Source organism: Euprymna scolopes, chromosome 46 (assembly GCF_053919585.1).
Source record: "Euprymna scolopes isolate OS-2025 chromosome 46, ASM5391958v1, whole genome shotgun sequence".
NCBI classification, from domain to species: Eukaryota; Metazoa; Mollusca; class Cephalopoda; order Sepiida; family Sepiolidae; genus Euprymna; species Euprymna scolopes.
In genome coordinates this window covers 81,421,145-81,442,895 of record NC_136527.1, presented here as the reverse complement: position 1 = coordinate 81,442,895, position 21,751 = coordinate 81,421,145, and the positions used below count along the sequence as shown (strand labels likewise).

Genomic DNA, 21,751 nt, shown 5'->3' with positions numbered 1-21,751 from the left:
AGATGTCAACGAATGATTTAAGTATGTGTTTAGGGAGGTCATTGATGTAGATCAGGAAGAGAGTTGGGCCCAGGATTGACCCCTGAGGGACGCCAGCATTTATATTGCAGGCCTCTGATTTTTGTCCATCTACCACTACTCTTATGAGCCTATCGGAGAGAAATGATTTAATGATTGAGAAAACATTTCCAGTTATACCTAGCTGGAAATCTTGTGAAGTAGACCCTTATGCCATACCTTGTCGAAGGCCTTTGATATGTCAAGAGCAATTGCCCTAGAAAGGAAGCCTTTGTCAAGAGATTAACTAATCCTGTGGAATATAACCGTCAGCACATCTGCGGTAGATCTTGCAGAGCGGAAACCATATTGTGTGTCACTAAGAAGGTTATTCCTGCTGAGGTGGTTGACTATTTCTCTATTTAATATGGATTCCAGCAACTTACTCATAACACACAGGAGACTTATACGTCTGTACTGAGAGGGAGATGACTTATCACCTGAATTCTTAAATACAGGGCAAACTGATGAGGTCTTCCAGGGAGTCGGAAATCACTTCTCCTTAAGGCAGCGCTTAAATAGTTTCGTAAGTATGGGAGCAAGTTCTGGTTGAAGCTTTTTTAACACTATAATTGGGATGCCATCAGGGCCAGTTGCTTTACTGGAATCTAGGTTCTTGATTAGCTTGGTTACCTCATGCACGGATATTTGTATGTTACCTAGCTTGTTCTGTGTTATAGGAGGAAATATGGGGAGTTGATGGCCTTCGTCGCATAGGGTAGAATTAGCTGCAAAGTTCTTTGCAAATAGTTTGGCCTTGTCGACGAGATGACCTCTGGTCCATTGTTAATGGTTGGGATAGAACGCACACTTCTGTTCAGGATCCTATTTGTTATTTGCCAAAACTGGTGGGATCCAAGCCGCTGATCAGCTACCTTGGATTTAACAACTGGGCATATAGCTCTCTTGCATTTTTTATTACTCTTTTACAGTGGTTGCTGGCAGACCTGAAAGCAGCTTTAGTCTCAGTGCATCTATTACGTTGGTAGCTATGGAAAAAGTGATTTCTGTGCGCGATAGCAGGAGCACATTCTGGGGAGAGCCATGGCTGGCTGTTAGGTTTTTGTTGGAATTTTTTAGATGGTATGAATTGGTCTATGCCTACAATTAACCATTCGGTCAGATCTGATACTATAGAGGACACTTCCTTTATAAACATGGAGTGCAGAGGTAAATCAGATATGAATGTACGGAAGCTATCCCAGTCAGCCATATAGTGTCGCTATACAGTACGGTGGAGGGGTACGTCTGGGGACTTCTTACATTTCGTTTGTATCTTAACTGATACGACGGAATGGTTGGAGGATCCTAGAGGAGAATGAACGGAACATGAACATAGCTCAGGGGAAGTTGAGAGAAAAAGGTCTAAGAGGCTTGCATATTGACCGGGTGTATCGGACACATGGGTGGGTTCACGAACAATCTGAGTGAGGTCACAAGCAATGGCAAAATCATGACAAAACCTCCCCTCATCATCTGTCTTATTTGAATGGGTCAGCCATTCCATGTTATGGACGTTGAAGTCACCACAGATGTGGATGTTAACCGAGGGATGTGCAGACAGTATGTGGTCTATTTTCTCAGATATGCTCTTAAAGATAGTAACTCCGCTGCTGTGGGGCCGAGAGAGGGCAAATATAAACGCAGTGGTGTTAGCAAGTGCAACCCTGAAGCACAAATTCCGAATAATCCAAACAATCGTCACATAAAATATTACAAAATTGAGCATTTCATATAAACAACTCAAATAAAAGGAAGGAATTACACAAACAGCAAAATCATGAAATCAACTAAATTAGATTTGAAACAAGATATTAAGACAGTCTTGCAGTTAAGCCCAGTAAAGTTCGACAACTCTACAAGGGGTCACATCAGTGTTTAAAGCGTTAAATCACGATATTACGAATTATTAAAATTTTTCAAACATAAAACATAAAAATATTTAATTAATATTTACTTAATATTTTAAAAAAATATTTTAACAATCATTAAAAATTTTATTTTCTTTTATTACACACAACCAAGTTTCACGGTTTTTTAAAAAGATATTTAATATTTTTAAAAATTTAATTTGAGGGTAAAAACCGTTGAATGAATCACGATATTACGAATTATTAAAGTTTTATCACGATATTACGAATTATTAATGTTTTCAAATATTTTTCAAATATTTTTGTTTTAAATATTTTATTTAATAAATAAATGATTTGACGGTGTAACTACTGGACACTTCTAGAGTTGTCGAACTTTCAACTTTGCCGGGCTTAACTGCAAGACTGCCGAAATTAAAGTATAATCACATGATTACATTATGAAAATTGCAACTTATTGTTATCAAACAACATTCAGTTCAACTTCCCTTATGATTTCTAGGCACCTCCGAAATTCACCACAGACTTACCCCCCCCCATTTAACACGATGTAATTTTATTATAAGTTAATATGTTATATTTTCATTTAAATTATTTTGTTCTTACTGTTCAAAATATTTTCATTTAAATTGTTTTGTTCTTACTATTAAATTCAGTTTCTTGCTACATGAGTAAGAAGACTTTTTTTTCTAATAGAAACTGAATTTTACAAAATAAATCGAAATAAACCTTAAGTATTGACAAAATAATCTCAACTTGATAGAAAAACAATTCGACACACTTAACTAATAAACGGACATTTTTACATGAGGAACAAAATAATGATTACACCGTCTCATGATGACCTAAATCCTTTGTTCTTTCAATTCATTGTTCATTTAAGGAGAGGATTTTCTCTTTAAATAATTTCACGTTTAAATCGTGTTTTTCATCTTTTAATTTTGATTCTTTTATATTTTCATATATTTTATTTCTTAATGAATTAAACACACAAAACAAAAGTTGAATCAATTTACTAAAGAAATCTTAACAAACAAAACAAATTTTCTGTTTTGAACACAAAAAAAAAACAAAAAAAAAAAAACGAACTCATCCCGATATTTTATTATTTATTGAATTCCTGGAAAGAAAGGTAAGTTTTATTTTCTTTTACTTTTTAACAATTTAAAAATTCAATAACTTTTAAAATGATTTTAAACATTAAACATTTATTTTTGTTGCAAACTCATTGAGTTGAACAACTGCTTTTGTATTTTTAGTAAAAAAAAAAAAAAAAAAAAAAAAAGTCCATCACTACAAAGATTGGTTTAATTTGCTTTCCGAGTGTGTTAAATCTTCATTGTCTACTCTTTAACGTCTAATAAAAATGCAATTTTACCCAATTTTCGGAAAAAATTACTTCTACCTATAAAAAAAACTTACTTCTTGATGAATTTCGTAATTTTTTTCAAATATTTTCGAGATTACAGTTAAGTGTGTAATAATGTTTTTGCTTAAAACAACATATTTTTAAAAATCGATCTATCGACTCTATCTTTAAAAAATACAAAACCAGTCTTGATACAACGCCTAAACAAATGTTGATGAGGCAGTCTAGCAGTATCTGTGAGAAAATAAAAATAAAAATAAAAAAAGGAGATTGCTTACTTGGTGGCGCCGGCCTCGAGGGCGGAATTCTAATCTGAGTGGTTGAGAGAACGAGTCTCTTATAGACTTGGAGGAGTAGGGGGAGGCACTATTCTTCTGTTATAAAAGAATTGTGTCTCTGACTAGCACCAGTCCTGTTAACGACTTACTGGTGAACGGTTGGCACAAATTAGTTACTCGCTGCTCGCCGTACTACAAAACTTGTTACTCGACCCAGTAGGGGGGGGTCGCATAGGGCATCCTTTGCAACCCCTCGGAGCTTACGCTATCACCGGGTAATCTACTTTACCCTCTAAATAGTTTTTTTTCCACATCTTGCAAAGGTTTTGCTGCTTACTCTTTCGTCAGTTAACTACTGTCATGAACGTCACGAAAGAGCAGCTCCTACGCAGAAGGGAGTCATTGACTCAGAAGATTCAGGGACGACTGAAGATGTGTCGTGATGGAGTTAGGCCATCGGCATACTCATTCTTAAGGACGGAGATTCGACAATTCATTGTCGAGTTAGAGACTTGTATCACACAGCTGGAGTTAGGCTCCTTTGATGAGAGTACACCTGCCGAGATTGAGGGTGCTTGGCTGCCTCAACTAAAGGATTATTATGAAGACTTGGGCGATTTGGATCAAGCATACCGACAGCCAGAGCCCAGCCCTTACTCGGAATCTGCCTTTGAGTTCTCAAGGGCTTCTGCAACTACCGGGAGAGGTTCTTCCTTCATTGTTAAACCCCCACGTATACAGATCACAGGGCCTACATTTAGCGGACAGGAAATGGAGTCCGACCGCATGAGTTTCAGAAACTTCTTGACTAGGTTTGAGAACTGCGTGATCGGCATGGCCAATGATGCCGAGAGGTTGAACTTCTTGAAGTGTTCACTCTCAGACAGAGCCTTGAGGCTGGTAAATCACCTGAGTTGCACTGACACCAATTACCAGCAAGCCATGGCTATACTGAAGAGGGAGTATCTGGACCTGGATGAAATCATTGACCAAATATTCCAGGATATTCTGAACTATGTACCAAAGAAAGGTGGAGCCCTTTTTGAGCTGGGGGACTTCGTTTCCAGGACGGCATCGCTGTTGGAAGAGCTGGGGAATTCCTTTTCGTGTGACTTTTCTGTGGACGATTCTGGCGGAGCCAGACTGATGGCTAAGATTCTGTTTAGGAAATTTCCTCTCGAACTGAAAGGCGATATAATAGCGCTAACAAATAGACGGGTGCCACCTTTGTCCTCCATATTGAGGCTAACTGGAGAAGCAATAAAGAGATTGCAGATTAAGGGCGGTGTCTCCACTGCATTTACATCAACAGTAAGACAGAATACGTCTCAAAAGTTTGGTAGGGGGAACGCTATTACTCCTTCTTTTCATGTGGATGTGAACAATGCAACTTCAACCGGGTATTCCCGCACGTTGCCACCCATTCTCTCAGTTACATTCTCTTGTGGACCAAAGACAGTGTCAGTGAATTGCCTACTGGACACGGGTAGCGGGCGGACATATCTGGCGGCAGATGTACTGAGAACTTTGTGCCCAATCGAAACCCTTGGTGTCAATTGTCAGCTGAGATTGTCTACCTTTCTAGGTGAGTGTCAGCGTGGGTTCACAGAGGTAGTCCTGGGAGTTGACTTGGGTTCTGGAAGGACTGTGACATCTCCTGTCTTGGTAGCCGATGGTATGGACTTGTCGGTTCGAGTGGCCAACCTGGAATCTCTATTGCGTGTCTTTCAGGATGCAAAATATGCTTTGGCCGGCCAGTTTGAGACCGGAAAGGATTTAATACCGATCAAGGGAATAATTGGGTTAGACCTGATTGAACACCTGGACTCATTAAAGCTGATCCCGTGTTTGAATGGATGGGCCTTTGCAACCCCGCCTGGATTGGTCCCGTTTGGAGCAGTGGACTCTTTTTTCTTGGAAGATAAGCCCCTCTCTGAGGTTACTCACCTCTCGTTTGATTCGGTAATGGAACATACCCCCCAGGTCGATTCATCACATTTATGTTTTGTCCTTGAAACACAATCAACATACCTGGATCCCATGGCGGAGTGCTTTCCTGACAGTATGGTACAAAGAGGACTAGAAAAAATGTTTACGTTGGAATCTCTGGGGCTTCCCAGTCAGGAGGACTTTTCTGATTACGATAAAGTTCAGATGAAGCGATTTGAGGAAACGGTAGAGCTTCGGGATGGAAGCTATTATGTGGAGCTCCCCTGGCATCATGATAGATTAGCCAGAGTCCCCTCTAATCATGCAACTTCCTTGCATGTTTTAGACCGGGTAGCAGCAAACTTGACTAAAAGAAAAATATATGATGAATATTTGGAGGTGTTTCGTCAGCAACAGGAGGACGGTATAATTGAAGAGATTTTTGTCTCCCCTCAGGAGTTCGACAAATATGTGTGGATACCACATAGACCAGTTTTCAAGTCGGACCCTACGGCAACTACCAGGATAAGACCAGTGTTCAACTGTAGTTTGAAGACAGGAGATGGATTATCGCTGAACGAAGCAGCATATTCTGGCGTTAACTTAACAGGGGACATCTTAAAGTTGTTGCTGGCCTTTAGAGCCAACAATTATGTGCTACTAGCAGACATTCGCCGAGCCTTCCTAATGATTCGGCTTAAGCTGGAGGCGGATAGGAACCGGTTTTGCTTTTTTCTTAAACAAGGAAATTGTTTGCGCTGCTTCCGCTATACCACCTTGATATTCGGGTTTACTTCCAGCCCATTTGTGTTGGGGTGCATCTTAAAATTGCATGCGGCAAAATACCCTCAAGATGCTTGCCGCAGAATGATGGAGGACCGGTTTTATGTGGATAACCTTGTGGCATCCGTGGCAGACGCGAGTGAGCTTACTACATTGTATTCCCTTGTTAGAGAGCGTTTGCTAGAAGGGGGCTTTATTATCCAGTCATGCAACTCAAACAGTCAGGCGCTCCGCAATAGGATGAAGGAGGATGGTACTCTAAGTATCCATGAAGAGGAGTGGGAGAGAGTACTGGGCTACCGATACTCCCCACATTCGGAGGAGTTGTATGTCGCTCCGGTAAAGTGCAATCCTGACGTGACAACTAAGAGAGGTGTTCTTTCAGAGTCAGCTAAGGTCTTCGATCCGTTGTCCTTATGTCTCCCGGTTACTATCTGCAGTAGAGTGCTAATCAGGTCCATGTGGAAGAATGGTGCAGGTTGGGATGATCCACTTCAGCCAGCGATCTTGAGCGATTGGAGAGAGCTAGCCAGGGACCTTTCAGGGTTGAGTGATTTCCGTTTTTTGCGCAAGGCGCTTATGGCAGGGCTGCCTGGAGATATGTACCTGTTTTGTGACACGTCCAAGGAAGCATATGGGTTTGCCGTGTATATCGTACAAAATGGTCGGTCATCCTTATTATTTGTGAAAGCTAAGGTGGCACCTATGAAGGACAAGACTTTGCCTGTGTTGGAACTAATGGCCGTTTTCCTCGCCTTCAAGTGTCTCCCCACAATCCTGGACAATTGTGAAGGATTTGTTCCCGAGAATTTGTGTATAGCCACGGATGCACAGGTGGTCTTGTCCTGGATTTTATCTCAAAACATGGCTAGCAAAAATGTTTTTGCAAAAAATAGACTTAAAGACATTCTGCAGATGAAAGTGGAGTTGGAGTCTCGCTATGGCTTGAAGACTCTCTTCAGATATGTTGATAGTACACTCAACCCGGCGGATTTGTTAACAAGAGGATTAACATTGAGAAAGTTCCAATCCAAGATGGAATTTTGGTGTTCAGGCCCTTCCTGGCTATGCGAAGGAATATCTCAATGGCCAGGACAGGATATGCCCTGTTTGAGTGAGATATGCCAGCGAATGACCCGCAGTTCAGCAAATTGTTCTTTGATCCATGATCAAGAGTACACTTCGGCCATACCTTTTCAGAGGTTTTCCTCATTCTCTGGTTTACTGACTGTTACTGCCTTGGTGTTTAAGTTCCTAGCCATCCGATTTAATCGACAATGGGACTACAACTCTAAGGCAGCGATCTACCTTATGAAGACAGTGCAACGGCAAGAATTTCCCGTGGAAGTGGAGTACCTAAAGGAGCCGAGTGGTAAACCCATGCCAGTTAGGGTTCATGCTCTGGATCTTTTTCTGGACCCTCACGGTTTGATTCGATCTCGGGGAAGAATCAACCAATCTTCCCACTTTGGTTATGAAGTTAAAAACCCAATTCTGATAGGGAAACATCATCCTGTTACCAGACTCATCATTTTAGATTGTCATGAAAGGTGTTGCCACCTTGGAACTGGGTCAACTCTAGCAGAGTTGAGGCGAAGCGGTTATTGGGTCCCGCAGGGTCGACAAGCTGTGAATAAGGTACTGGCTGTTTGTGCCAGATGTAAACGTTATAATTCAACGCCAGTGACGCCGAATGCTGCTGCTGCCCTGCCGTCGCACCGTACCGATTTCAGAGTCCCCTATCAACCCACTGGGATTGATTTTACTGGCCATCTTTGGGTGAGTGACGGGAAACGAGATATGAAAATGTACTTGCTCCTGTTCACTTGTTTGAATATCAGAGCAATACACATTGAAGTAGTTCCCAACATGAGCGTACCCTCTTTCTTCCAGGCACTGGTTCGATTTACTAACCGATATGGCGTTCCCGAAACCCTTTATAGTGACAACGCGAAAACGTTTATAGGAAGTGGAAAGATTTTCGATCGTCTCTCTCTTTTTACGGACTATCAAAGAAAATACGGTCCTTGTAAGTTAAAACTTAAAACCATTCCCTTGTTCTCTCCTTGGTATGGAGGAACATGGGAGCGATGTATCAAGACCATGAAGAATTGCCTATTTAAGATTCTTGGCAGGGGTAGATTGGATTACTTTACCCTTCTGACAGTGTTATCGGATATTCAGAGGTCTGTTAATAACCGGCCTCTTACTTACCAGGTGTCAGCCGACAAAAATGCTACTCCAATTACCCCTAATATGTTCCTTAAGCCCAATCAGAGCCCCGGGCTATTGATACGACTGGATAGAGAGGATAGAACAACCTTGTTGCCTCCCAGCAGGGAAAGGCTAATTCAAACCTTGGAACTTAGGGACCAATGTCTGACAGATTTCCACAAACTATGGTATGAGGAGTACCTGCTAGAGCTGGGAAGGAAGATTCCTGGTCGATCCCGACTCAGTACAAGAACCCGCCTCCAGAAGGATGATGTTGTGCTGATTAAGAGTCCTTTGAAACCCAGACCGTTTTGGGTCTTAGGAACTATTACTGAACTGATTCCAGGCCATGATGGTGTCGTTAGAGCAGCACGTGTACAAAAAGGGGAGGGCTTGGAGGAAGTACATTCCCTGAAACATCTGTACCCCTTAGAGCTTTCTAGGACTCCTGAAGGACCTCCTGTTGCAGAGGGAGGGGAGACGTTGGATTCACCCCCTAGTGTTGAAGAGCAGGTCTGGTTGTGTCCCCTGTGCAGCTCTCCGCAGCAGAATCAGAATATGATCGGGTGTGACTCGTGCAACGATTGGTACCATTTCCGATGTGTCGGTATCGACTCAGAACCTCCCAACAGGCAAAAGTGGTATTGCCCAGAATGTACGCCCCTTAAAAAACGACGGGGTAGACCTAGCCTGCTGCCTGCTTGATTGATATCTGGACTGATCGACTACTGCTATATTGTACTAACAGTTGTTTTTTGATTAAGTATTTTGGTGGTCTGTCATTTTTATGTAACTTTTTCTTTTTCTTTTCTCTCTTCTACCTTTTGTTTTTTTTTCTCGTTTTTGTCGGGAGTGTGTGAGAAAATAAAAATAAAAATAAAAATAAAAAAGGAGATTGCTTACTTGGTGGCGCCGGCCTCGAGGGCGGAATTCTAATCTGAGTGGTTGAGAGAACGAGTCTCTTATAGACTTGGAGGAGTAGGGGGAGGCACTATTCTTCTGTTATAAAAGAATTGTGTCTCTGACTAGTACCAGTCCTGTTAACGACTTACTGGTGAACGGTTGGCACAAATTAGTTACTCGCTGCTCGCCGTACTACAAAACTTGTTACTCGACCCAGTAGGGGGGGGTCGCATAGGGCATCCTTTGCAACCCCTCGGAGCTTACGCTATCACCGGGTAATCTACTTTACCCTCTAAATAGTTTTTTTTCCACATATCAGAATTTGGGGGGAATTTTTGACACCCCTAACAGAAAACTGCGAATAAAATATAGAAAACTCGTAATTTCTCTTTCTAAAGTGGGTTATTTATTTTCTTTATAGAATATGCTTCCAAAATAAACTATTTAAGTTGTTTAAAAAATAATAGAAATATTATTTTTCATTGTTTAAAAAACAGTGTTTACAAAGTGCGTGCGTGCGTGCGCTCAGGGAGCCATTTTGTTACGTAGTGAAATCAATTGATTTTTATGAGATGAATATTTTTCAATTTTTAAACTTTAAAAATCTATCAAAATTTTCCTATTCGTTCAATTGTTACGTTTTTTTCATGGTGAATGTAAAATTTTATGCTCTTTCCGATAAACTGAATATAATATTTTAGACAAACGTTGTTTTATAAATTCCCCCCCCCACATTTTTAAATGTCTATGAGAATTTTAATAATTAATTTTGGTTGACACGTTTTATATATCACAAATTGAAGATAAAACATCAATAAATAAAATACTCAAATTTAAAACAACAAAAAAAATATCACTTATCTGTAAATTTGCCGGTAAAGTCCAAAATGTAAATCCTTCTTTTTTCGATAACCACGTGTTTTTTTTTGTTTTTTTTTACGTGGAAGCTTAATTTTTGTTTAGAATTTTCCAGTCAATATTTTTCGGTCAGTGTATATTTTTATATTTAATTCCTGGTTTCCTTTTTTTCGATATAAAAAAAAAGACAAAACGACGATGTTTTCTCCCTTTATTCATATAGGGTCAATATGAAGCCACCCTCGAAAATTCCTTTAAAATTACGGCCAAATCTGTTCATTGCAATGTGGCCATAAAGTGGGTGCCCATTTGACGTCACATCACTATAGAAAAGTTACCCCCCCCCACTTTGTGACCATTTGTAAAATTTTTTATCTTGGAAACTACTAGTTTCGTTTGCCGTATATATAAATGGTTATTTCCGTTTTCAGCGCCCCCGAAAACCTTTAAAAGTGGAAAATTTGAAGGAATATAATCCCATATAGAGATTACTAATGTTTCTGAATTAGTGTTTTTTTACACTTATAGGCTTCCGTAGATAACAAAGTGATAATCTTAACATCCGGTGTCTTTACACTTTCTTGAAAGACACGCGTTGTCGCGATATGTGTTGGAAAAATCCTTCCATTTCAAAAAATACATGGATTATAATACATAAATATGAATAAATTCTCATACAGGAAGATTAAAAGAAAGCATATCTTACTCATTAACCAGGTAAGTTATATATTTTGCCAGTTAAATATTTATTGTAAGATTCAAGTAATGTTATTGTTCGACATTCCGTGTAATGTTAAGTGAAGAAATCCCAGGAAAAATAAATAAAATTGTTTATTTCTCTATTAAAGCTTTTATGATATTAAAATTTGGTCTTTGCTCGTTTTATTGAAATAAAATTTACGGGTTTAAATTACGTTTTCATATTGTTATAATCTGATAGACAGATAGGTGTCTATTCAAAATGGCGACGCGGCTGAAAATTCTGATACTGCTAATGAGGCACAAAAGACCGAGTTGTCGAAACTGTTTTTTGTCAGATTAGGGTTGATGGATCAGACAGATTAACTCCACAAAATACCAATCGCCAGCTATCTTTCCATCATTACAACTCACCTTATTTTAAGGGCCAGTCGATTTTGCAGATGACGTGTTACAAATTGTTTGCACATTAAATAAATCATCCATGATACATAGCTTTTCTCTGAACAATTAATATTCCACTGATAATATGATGACGTCATATCATCATAGTCTGGAGGTAATAATATGATGACGTCATATCATCATAGTCTGCATGTAATAAACGATATGTAAAATTGTTAGCAACATATCAGAAGTGTCTCAATGTAACAACACTGACAACTGATGTGCATAATCGTCTTAATCCTAACCCTTTCGTCATGAGAAAAAAAAACTTTGTCTAAAAAGGGGTCACTGGAAAAAAGTGAATTATGTAATCCACCATTTTTCGTTGTTATTTATCTTTTACCTATATGTTATATATATATATATATATATATATATATATATATTTAAAGGAGATTAGAACAATTAAAAATGTTATCTATAGCTTTTTTTTTTTTTTTTACACAGTGATCACCACTTATCAAGGCCCGGAAGCCACTCAGGGATAAGGGTTATTGCAAGTACATTACGTTAGTGAGGAGATTTGCTGAAATGTTTACTTAAGGGGGCGGTTCATTAGGAATTTGTTAACATTGGACTTGAAGACATCCAAGTTGTAGTCCGGAGGGAAGCAGGCAGACGGAACAGAGTTCCACAGGCGTGCAGTTCTAAGAAAGAAGCTTTGTTCATGGAATCTGCGTTTTGATTTAGGCACAGATATAGAGTAGGGGAAATTTCTCACAGTGGATTCAGCTAGACGGGTGTTTTTCGTGAAAGATTGGCGAGGGGGGACCAGAGATTGGAATTCAGATGAGCATCTGCCATGGAAATAACGATTAAACAAGGACAGGCTCGCAACGTCTCTTCTGTGGGAGAGAGGTTGCAGGGTAGAGAAAAGGGCATCCCCCACTAAGCCACGAAGTCTATTTTGTACTCTGTCAAGGCAGGATAGGCTGTTTTTAGCAGCTCCTGCCCAGATATAGCAACAGTATTCCATCCTCGGACGTACTTGGCTTTTATATAGATAGAGAATTGCATCAGTAGTGAGATATCTTCTGGAGCGGTAGAAGGATCCCACCATCTTTCCAGCGACCTTGGCAACAGACTTGATGTACGTGTTCCATTTCAAATCAGGAGTAAAGGTCAAACCCAGAAGCTTGTCAAAACACGGGGCCTCACCCAGACGAGAGCCATCCATCACAATTGATGCCAGCTGGGGATCAGAGCGTTGATGATGTAAGGATAGCAGTTTCGTTTTGGATGCATTAAAGGTAACCAGCCACATCTTCCCCCACTGAACCACGCGCTCGAGATCAGAGGAGAGAGAATCAGAGAGAACTTTGTCATTTACAGCCTTTGATGTGTTGCCGTAGATGGTCGTGTCATCAGCATAGATGTCAACGAATGATTTAAGTATGTGTTTAGGGAGGTCATTGATGTAGATCAGGAAGAGAGTTGGGCCCAGGATTTACGCCTGAGGGACTTCAGCATTTATATTGCAGGCCTCCGATTTTTGTCCATCTACCACTACTCTTATGAGCCTATCGGAGAGAAATGATTTAATGATTGAGAAAACATTTCCAGTTATACCGTAGCTGGAAATCTTGTGAAGTAGACCCTTATGCCATACCTTGTCGAAGGCCTTTGATATGTCGAGAGCAATTCCCCTAGAAAGGAACCCTTTGTCAAGAGATTCACTAATCCTGTGGGATATAACCGTCAGCACATCTGCGGTAGATCTTGCAGAGCGGAAACCATATTGTGTGTCACTAAGCTGCACAGTATCAAAAACTCCAAATCTACAAGAACCTATTAACAGCCATAACTCAACTACCAGATTAAATAATAACACCAACTTAAATCAATCTACCGATCAATTACTAATCAACCCACCACATAATAATCCAACAATAGACCTAACGGAAAATAATCACAACAATCAAGAGGTAATATATATTGGTTCCACATCTGGCCTAATAAAACATAGAATTTCAACGCACAAACATTCTTTTAAAAATAACTCTCTATCAAACCAAACTACTCTATCCAACTATATTTGGCAACTAAAAAACAGCAATATTTCTTTCAACTTAAAATAGCAAATAATTGAGACTTGCAAATCATATAAACCAGGAGATAAATTTTGTGCACTATGTACAAAAGAGACCCTAAAAATTTTAAAATACGAAGATATAAAAAGTACAACCAAACTATTAAATTCAAGACAGGAGCTTCTGACATGTAGTCATAAACGTTGGTTTAAATCTAATAAATATAAACCACCTTAAATCATTAAAAATTACTTATTAGTAAAAATAGATTACAATTATTATTATATTTTTTTTTAATAAATTAAGTTAGACCAATTACCTCCCTTAGACCCGTAAAACAAACTTTACTCCTTTTCTGGTTAGTAGAAGGGGGCGATTCGGATATCTACACAGCTATGCGGATTTCCCAATATGTAACTTAAACCTTTTTTTACATAGGCATCACCACATTATCAAAGCCAAGAGGCAACTCAAGGATAAGGGTTAAGAGTGTACAGTAGAAATTGGACAATATAGTAATCATTAGTAATGAAAATTTGGTAAATTTGATAACTTATATGGAACGACTCATCAAGAACTTATTTACGTTAGACTTGAAGACAACCATATTGTAGTCAGCCGGAAAGCAGGAAAACGGAAGACAATTCCACAGGCGTGCAGTTCTAAGAAAGAAGCTTTGTTCATGGAATCTATGTTTAGGTTTAGGCACAGATAAAGAGTGGGTGGAATTATTGATAGTGTTTACAGCTAGACGAATGTTTCTTGTGAAAGTTTGGCGAGGGGGGACCATAGATTGAAGCTCAGTCGAACACTTTCCATGAAAATAACGATACATCAGAGACAAACTCGCAACATCTCTTCTGTGAGATAGAGGTTGCAAGGAAGAGAAAAGGACGTCTCCTACGAGGCTACGAAGTCTATTTTGAACTCTATCAAGCTTATATATACCCTTATAATATAACCTTATTACCAAACGGATGTAAAGAACGCATAACATGGATTTTAGCAAGCAAGCTGGATCTAAAAAAACTTTCATATCTTTTTTCTGCAAATCCTCCTGCTACAGGACTTCTGATAAATTTATTATTTTGACTTTGACTTTCCATGTCTCACTGACTTTAGCAAATAGGGTTCATACCTTTATAAGTATTTGATAATATTTTCTCTCCTCTGATAAGATGGTAGACATCGAAACCCTATAGGTTAAGGAGATTAATTTTCTAAAGCATTCTTTGTTTTGCTTAGAATAATAAAAATTCTTTGATATGAAACTCAACCACTTCATTTCATTTCAATGAGAGTTTTTTGAAATTCATTGAATCACAATTTAATACACACACACACACGCACACACACACACACACACACACACACACATATATATATATATATATATATATATATATATACCGGTTGAGAGATGTGTCCCCTGTAGGCAAACTATGATGAAAGTGTGCCAAACATAAGTGCGATTCATATAACTTGTGTATCTAGTGCTCATCAGTATTTAGCTGTTCAGTTAATTTGTGATAAGTCAGTATCATATTCTGGGTCCTCACTTCTTCGCAGTGTTATCGTTGATCTTGTATTCACTGTTATCTCGTTACATTGCATCATCTTCATTCGTTTTTATTGTTTGCTTATGTATTTGACAATTTTCAGTTAAGAAAATGTTGCATCCTCCACCTTTCCCTTCTCTTTTTTCCTCAATAGGGGAGTCGCCCTTCTGGGGAGCAGGAGCATTGGTTATAATATCTTGCTGGGGTATAGGATCCTGAGGTGCTATCGAAAGTGGTTCACATTTAATGTTCACTGGATCCATATCCCTTTTGGGATTGGCTCCCTTATTTAGGAAGTCGTCCTAATAGGGAGCAGAATCTCTGGAACGAATCTTGGGCTGCTGTTCTGGTGTCATGACCTGTGGAGTGCCTTCTTTGGCCGCTTTCTCACCTCCCTTGCTGGCCAGCATTTGCATCGTCTGTAAAAAGGTAAATGAAATATTTTTGATAACTTTATAGATAAATTATATGTACATGCTTGAAGAAAGCAAAAACGTGTATGCAATACTTTTTTGATGCCCATATGGTAATTTACTTTCATTGTTACATTAGATACATGTATAGATATATTGTAGTATTGTATATATATAAATATATCGCTTCTCACTATGATGAAAATCATAACAAATTAAATAATATTTAAACTAGATAATAACTTTTTTGAATGTGTCAAATGTATTTTATATGAATTAAGATGAAATAAATCATGATGTTGTGGATTCAGTCTAATAATATTGACCACAATAAACAAATGGAATACTAATATATGAATGCAAATATTAAAAATATTGAACTTCATTATTTTTTTACAGATGTTTCTGATTGAACCCTATTTTAATTTTAATGGAGGATCATGATCTTTAAACAGACTTTATTTGGAACACTACAGCAACATCTGTGAGAAAATTTATTATTCTGGACAATACTATTTAATGAATTTTGCTAAACATTGGTGAAAACATAACACGACTTGAAGATAATATAAATATTTGTGAAAATGTGTGTAATGTTCAAATATTAGGAATCAGAAAAGTATGTGACTTTTAACAAATCCATATTTTTTTAATATCGGAAACTATAACTCTAAAAATATCTTTTAGAAAAGTAACACCTTATAAACGCTTAATTTTTAAAATAACATTTAAAAAATATCTCAGTTAAAATATATGAATAGATGTTTGTCGTCTGTATAGTTTCGCATCCTCAGCTTGAACAAATAATAAGATAATTGAAATAAAAAAGAGTGTGTGTGGATATAATCGTTTTGCCAGATACAACTGAGTAAAACATATAGAAACTCACACTGGAAAAAGCCACAGTTTTGTAAAGTGTTTGGACATTCTTATGTATCATGAACATTAGTAACCAATATGAGAACTCACACTGGGGAAAAGCCACATTCTTGTGATGTGTGTGGATATTCTTGTTCTGCAAAATCAACCTTCGTGATCCATATTAGAACTCACACTGGGGAAAAGCCATATTCTTGTCAAGCGTGTGGGTATTCTTGCTCCCAAAAATCGACTTTAGTGAGCCATATGAAATTTCATTCTGGGGAAAAACTACATTCTTGTGACGTGTGTGGATATTCTTGTTCTGCAAAATCAATGTTAGTGAGACATGTGAGAACTCACACCGGGGAAAAGCCATATTCTTGTGATGTGTGTGGATATTCTTGTTCTGAAAAATCAACGTTAGAGAATCATGTGAGAACTCATACTGGAGAAAAGCCATATTCTTGTAAAGTGTGTGAATATTCTTGCTCTGTAAAATCGAATTTAGTGAAACATATGAAAACTCATTCTGGAGAAAAGCCAAATTCTTGTGAAGTTTGTGGATGTTCTTATTCTCATAAATCAACGTTAGTGAACCATATGAGAACTCACACTGGGGAAAAGCCATATTTTTGTCAAGTGTGTGAATATTCTTCTTCTCAAAAATCGAGTTTAGTGAACCATATGAGAAATCATTCTGGGGAAAAGCCACATACTTGTCATGTGTGTAGATATTCTTTTTCTACAAAATCAACGTTAATGAACCATATGAGAACTCACACTGGGAAAAGGCCATATTCTTGTGAAGTGTGTGGATATTCTTTTTCTCAAAGCTCAAACTTAGTGAGACATATGAGAACTCATAGTGGGCATTCTTGTGAAGTGTGTGGATATTCTTGTTCTGAAAAATCAACGTTACTGAAACATATGAGAACTCACACTGGAGAAAATCCATATCCTTGTGACGTGTGTGGATATTCTTGTTCTAAAAAATCAGTGTTAGTGAAACATATGAGAACTCACACTGGAGAAAAGCCATATTCTTGTCAAGTGTGTGATTATTCTTGCTCTGTAAAATCTAATTTAGTGAGACATATGAAAACTCATACAAGGGATTAATTATTAAAATGTAATGATAGCGTAATTTTTATTTGCAAATTAATATCAACGAAATTGGAAATTAAAAGACGTTTCAATTATACCAGTCATCATAGGAGCAACTGGGCTTATGAAAAAGAACTTTAAACAGTACATAGCAAGCATACCCGGTGAACCAAGTGCAAGTGAAATGCAAACGATTGCACTGAAAGGGATGGCTAGAATCCTGAAAAGATCTCTTGGTTGGACTCACTAAAGTAGGGGTAAATATCAGACATCTTGTTGGATGTCTCATCCCCTAGAAGAAAAAGTTTAAGAAAAATTAAAAAAAAGGGATTAATTATTAAAATGTAATGATAGCGTAATTTGTATTTGCAAATATCCTTTTTTCTTTTATGTCAATATTTTTTTTCGTTTTCACTATAGTTTGTTGTGTAACATTTTCGTGTCTAAAGTTTCTCTGAACAGGGGTTTGTCAGGATACTTTTTCTATATATACAAAATCACATTTTGTATTTGCTGCCCAAATAAGATCTCCTTACTATCGCTAACCCACATTAGCATTTAAGAGGAATGGGGCACCTTCTCCAAGTGATATTACCTCAAGTAATAGCACGAACTATCCAGCTTTGTGCTATTACTTACTGGATTCCAGAACAAGAATTGCACAAAGCTGATCAAGTAATAGTACGAATACTAGTCTGGTGGAGTATCCAGCTTCGTACTATTACTTGATCAGCTTTGTGCAATTCTTGTTCTGGAATCCAGTAAGACCAAGAGACCAACACGAAAGATATACTACAACGTATAAAAATGGTTAATTGGGGAGAGGAAACTTATGTTCTCAATTTCTTTACTAACTCAGTGTTTTAGAGATAAAGAACTGAAATGGAACGTTCGAATATTTATGCAATTCAGATAGACGTCAGGTGTTAACCCAAGGGTGTGGGCCCCTTGATTTCTGAGAAATTTGACTGATTTGAAATAAAACAAAAGGAGAGAAGCTATATTCTTGTGTTGTGTGTGCGGATATTGTTGTTCTAAAATCAACATTAATTAAACATATAAATCCTGGGACAGTAACAAGAAAACTGACACAATTATCCAACTACAAAGCACATGGCATCGACAATGTTCAAAACTTTTGGCTGAAACAATTGAGTGCACTTCATCGCCACTACAGTGATTGCTTCAGCAGGATGCTAAGAGGTGAAGAAGCAGCACTACCCTAGCTGACAGAGTGGGACACCACCATAATACCTAAGACAAAAGAGACACATCGCCAAAATAAGTACAGACCAATATGCTGTCTAACAATTACCTACAAGCGTTTCACTGGTTTGTTAGCCGACGTTATCTTGGACCATCTTTTGCGGCCTATCTTGAAACAGATCAGACAGGGTGAAGAGGAAAGTGCCTCGGTACCAAAGACAAGACCATCTTAGGAGACTGCAGGAAGAGGGAAATAACTGAGCATGGCATAGATCGATTACCAGATGTCATTTGACAGCGTGCCCCACTCATGGTTACTTTGATCCACCCAATAATTAGATACACCACAATATCATTAAATCACAACGGAGTAAATATTGAATATATCTCAATATAACAAAAGCAAATCTAAATGCAAGCAACAGAATGCATACGATATTTCTGGTTAAAGAATCTATTATCATTCCATAGTAACTATAGATTCCATATATATATAGTTTTCATCATCAATTGATTGATAAGTAGGTTACACAAGCATGGCTAATTACAGGCGACACAAACTCATCACCAGAACAGTGAGAGAATATTCCCTTAGAAATACAGACAAATATTCTCTCTTACTACAATATAAAACTTCTTTACTACAACTAAAAATAAAACTTTATGAAAATAAAACTTGGTGTGAGAGTGTTTTCTTTTTTAGAAAGATGTATCCGTTGCAGCACTTATAAAGTGAGGAGCAAAGAGAAAGGTATGTTTCTCTTTTGTTTAATGTGCCACAAAAATGTCAATTCATCATGTTAAAGAACTGTCTTGCACACGTTATTTGTTGCGGTTGTGAATATGTGTTTACACCTGCATACAGAAAACAATCGACGATGAGTACTAACAAAACAAGAAAACATTATACATCAAGAAACACATTTACATGAACATGGTTACATAGACGCTATGCAACATGACACATATATATATATATGCACGTTACACACGCGCGCACACACAAACACATATATATATATATATTTTAAGGAGAATGTATCCCTTGCAGCAGGCAAGCATTTATAAAGTGAGGAGCAAAGAGAAATGTATGTTTCTCTTTTGTTTAATGTGCCACAAAAATGTCAATTCCTCATGTTAAAAGAAAGGTCTTACATGCGTTATTTGTTGCAGTTATAAACAGTATTAATGTGTATTTATACCCGCATACAGAAAGCAACTGACGATATGTATTAACAAAACAAAAAAAAACATTATATATACATCAAGAAACACATTTACATAAACACGGTTACATAGATGCTATACAACATGACACACATGTAGGCACGTTGCATATATGTATATAGACCAATATATTACAACACATGATCTTTCTCTGACTGCTATAATAAACCATTGTCAGTTCTATTAAAAGTTTCAATTGTTTTGTGAAATCTTTGTTTTCTTAATTTTTTCAATTAAGTTTTCAGTTAAATGAAGTTAACAGATGGGTAATAAAATTATTTTATCTTTTTGTGTTCATTTATTCATTTAATTTAATAATTATTTTTATGTTAGTTTATTAAGTGTTTATATAAAGCTATAATTTTTTGTTCATTCATTTAAATTTAATAGTTATTAATAAAAAAATAATTTTATGTTAGTTTATTAAGTGTTTATATGAAGTAATGATATAATTTTTTATTCATTTATTCATTTAAATTTAATAGTTAGTTTATTTATTTTAATTTAATAGTTATTAATAATTAATTATTTTATATTAGTTTAAGTGTTTATATAAAGCAATGCAATAATTTTATGTTAATTTATTTATTTTCATTTAATAGTTATTAATAACTAATTATTTTTATGTTAGTTAATTAAGTGTTTATATAAAGTAATGCTATAATTTTATGTGAATTTATTTATTTTAATTTTATTTTTTACCTATCCTGGTCGCAGGTCAGCAACGTGACTAAATCTAACTTCTTCCTGTGGTAGAATCTGTTAATCGTATTCATTGTCCTCAATTCGCGGCTGGATGTTCATCGGTGTTTGCCACATCAGGGTTGATATGTCGTCGCCTCGCCAGTCTGTCGTATACTGGAAAGCAGTTGCGAAGCACGGGGGAGGGGGGGACAGTCCGCCCCGAGCGGCACGTGCCAGGGTACAGCATTTAGAGAGTGTAAAAAAGTAAATAAAATAAATTTAAGCTAACAAATCTGAAATTTAATGCCAAAATGTAAAATAAGAAAAAATGGTTCCCTGGCGATACACGTCAGGGGCGACTTTAACTTTAGGTTAAAAATAGAAAATAGAAAAATATATAAAAGCTAATTAAAAATCGGATTTTTTTATCGAAAATGTAAAAAAATGTCGGAACTTTTGGAGGTATCGAAATAAGAAAAGTGTGTCCCTATTTTACAAGCAGCCCAAGTCAAAAGGCGGCATTTTGAGAGGGTAAAAATAGAAAGTGGAAAAAATAAATAACGCTAACAAAATATCTTCAATTTTACAAGCAGCCCAAGTCAAAAGGCGGCATTTTGAGAGGGTAAAAATAGAAAGTGGAAAAAATAAATAACGCTAACAAAATATCTTCAATTTTACAAGCAGCCCAAGTCAAAAGGCGGCATTTTGAGAGGGTAAAAATAGAAAGTGGAAAAAATAAATAACGCTAACAAAATATCTTCAGTTTTACAAGCAGCCCAAGTCAAAAGGCGGCATTTTGAGAGGGTAAAAATAGAAAGTGGAAAAAATAAATAACGCTAACAAAATATCTTCAGTTTTACAAGCAGCCCAAGTCAAAAGGCGGCATTTTGAGAGGGTAAAAATAGAAAGTGGAAAAAATAAATAACGCTAACAAAATATCTTCAGTTTTATACCGAAATGTTTTTTAAAAAGGGGAACTTTTGAAAATATTGGAATCGGAATAATGTGTTGCTATTTTATGAGCAGAACATACCAGGAGGCGGCATTTTAAGAGGTTAAAAATAGAGAATAGGAAAAATAAATAGAAATAAATAAAAGCTTACAAAATTTGGAATTTTTATCAAAAATGTAAAAAAAACGGAATTTTTGAAGGTATCGGAATTTGAAAAATATGTCTCTATTTTACGAGTGGCCCATCATGTCAGAGGGCGACATTTTGAGAGGGTAAAAATTGAAAGAAAAAAAATGATTAAAAATAA

At 37.1% G+C, this 21,751-nt stretch overlaps 1 long non-coding RNA gene across 1 annotated transcript; it reads left to right on the top strand.

Annotated features, from left to right (window-relative positions):
- Positions 1 to 2,748: 2,748 nt before the first annotated feature.
- LOC145271438 (uncharacterized) lies at positions 2,749 to 20,097 on the top strand. Its single transcript, XR_013865875.1, has 2 exons — positions 2,749 to 3,060; positions 15,152 to 20,097. It is a non-coding gene; the product is annotated as an uncharacterized LOC145271438 (long non-coding RNA).
- Positions 20,098 to 21,751: the final 1,654 nt, after the last annotated feature.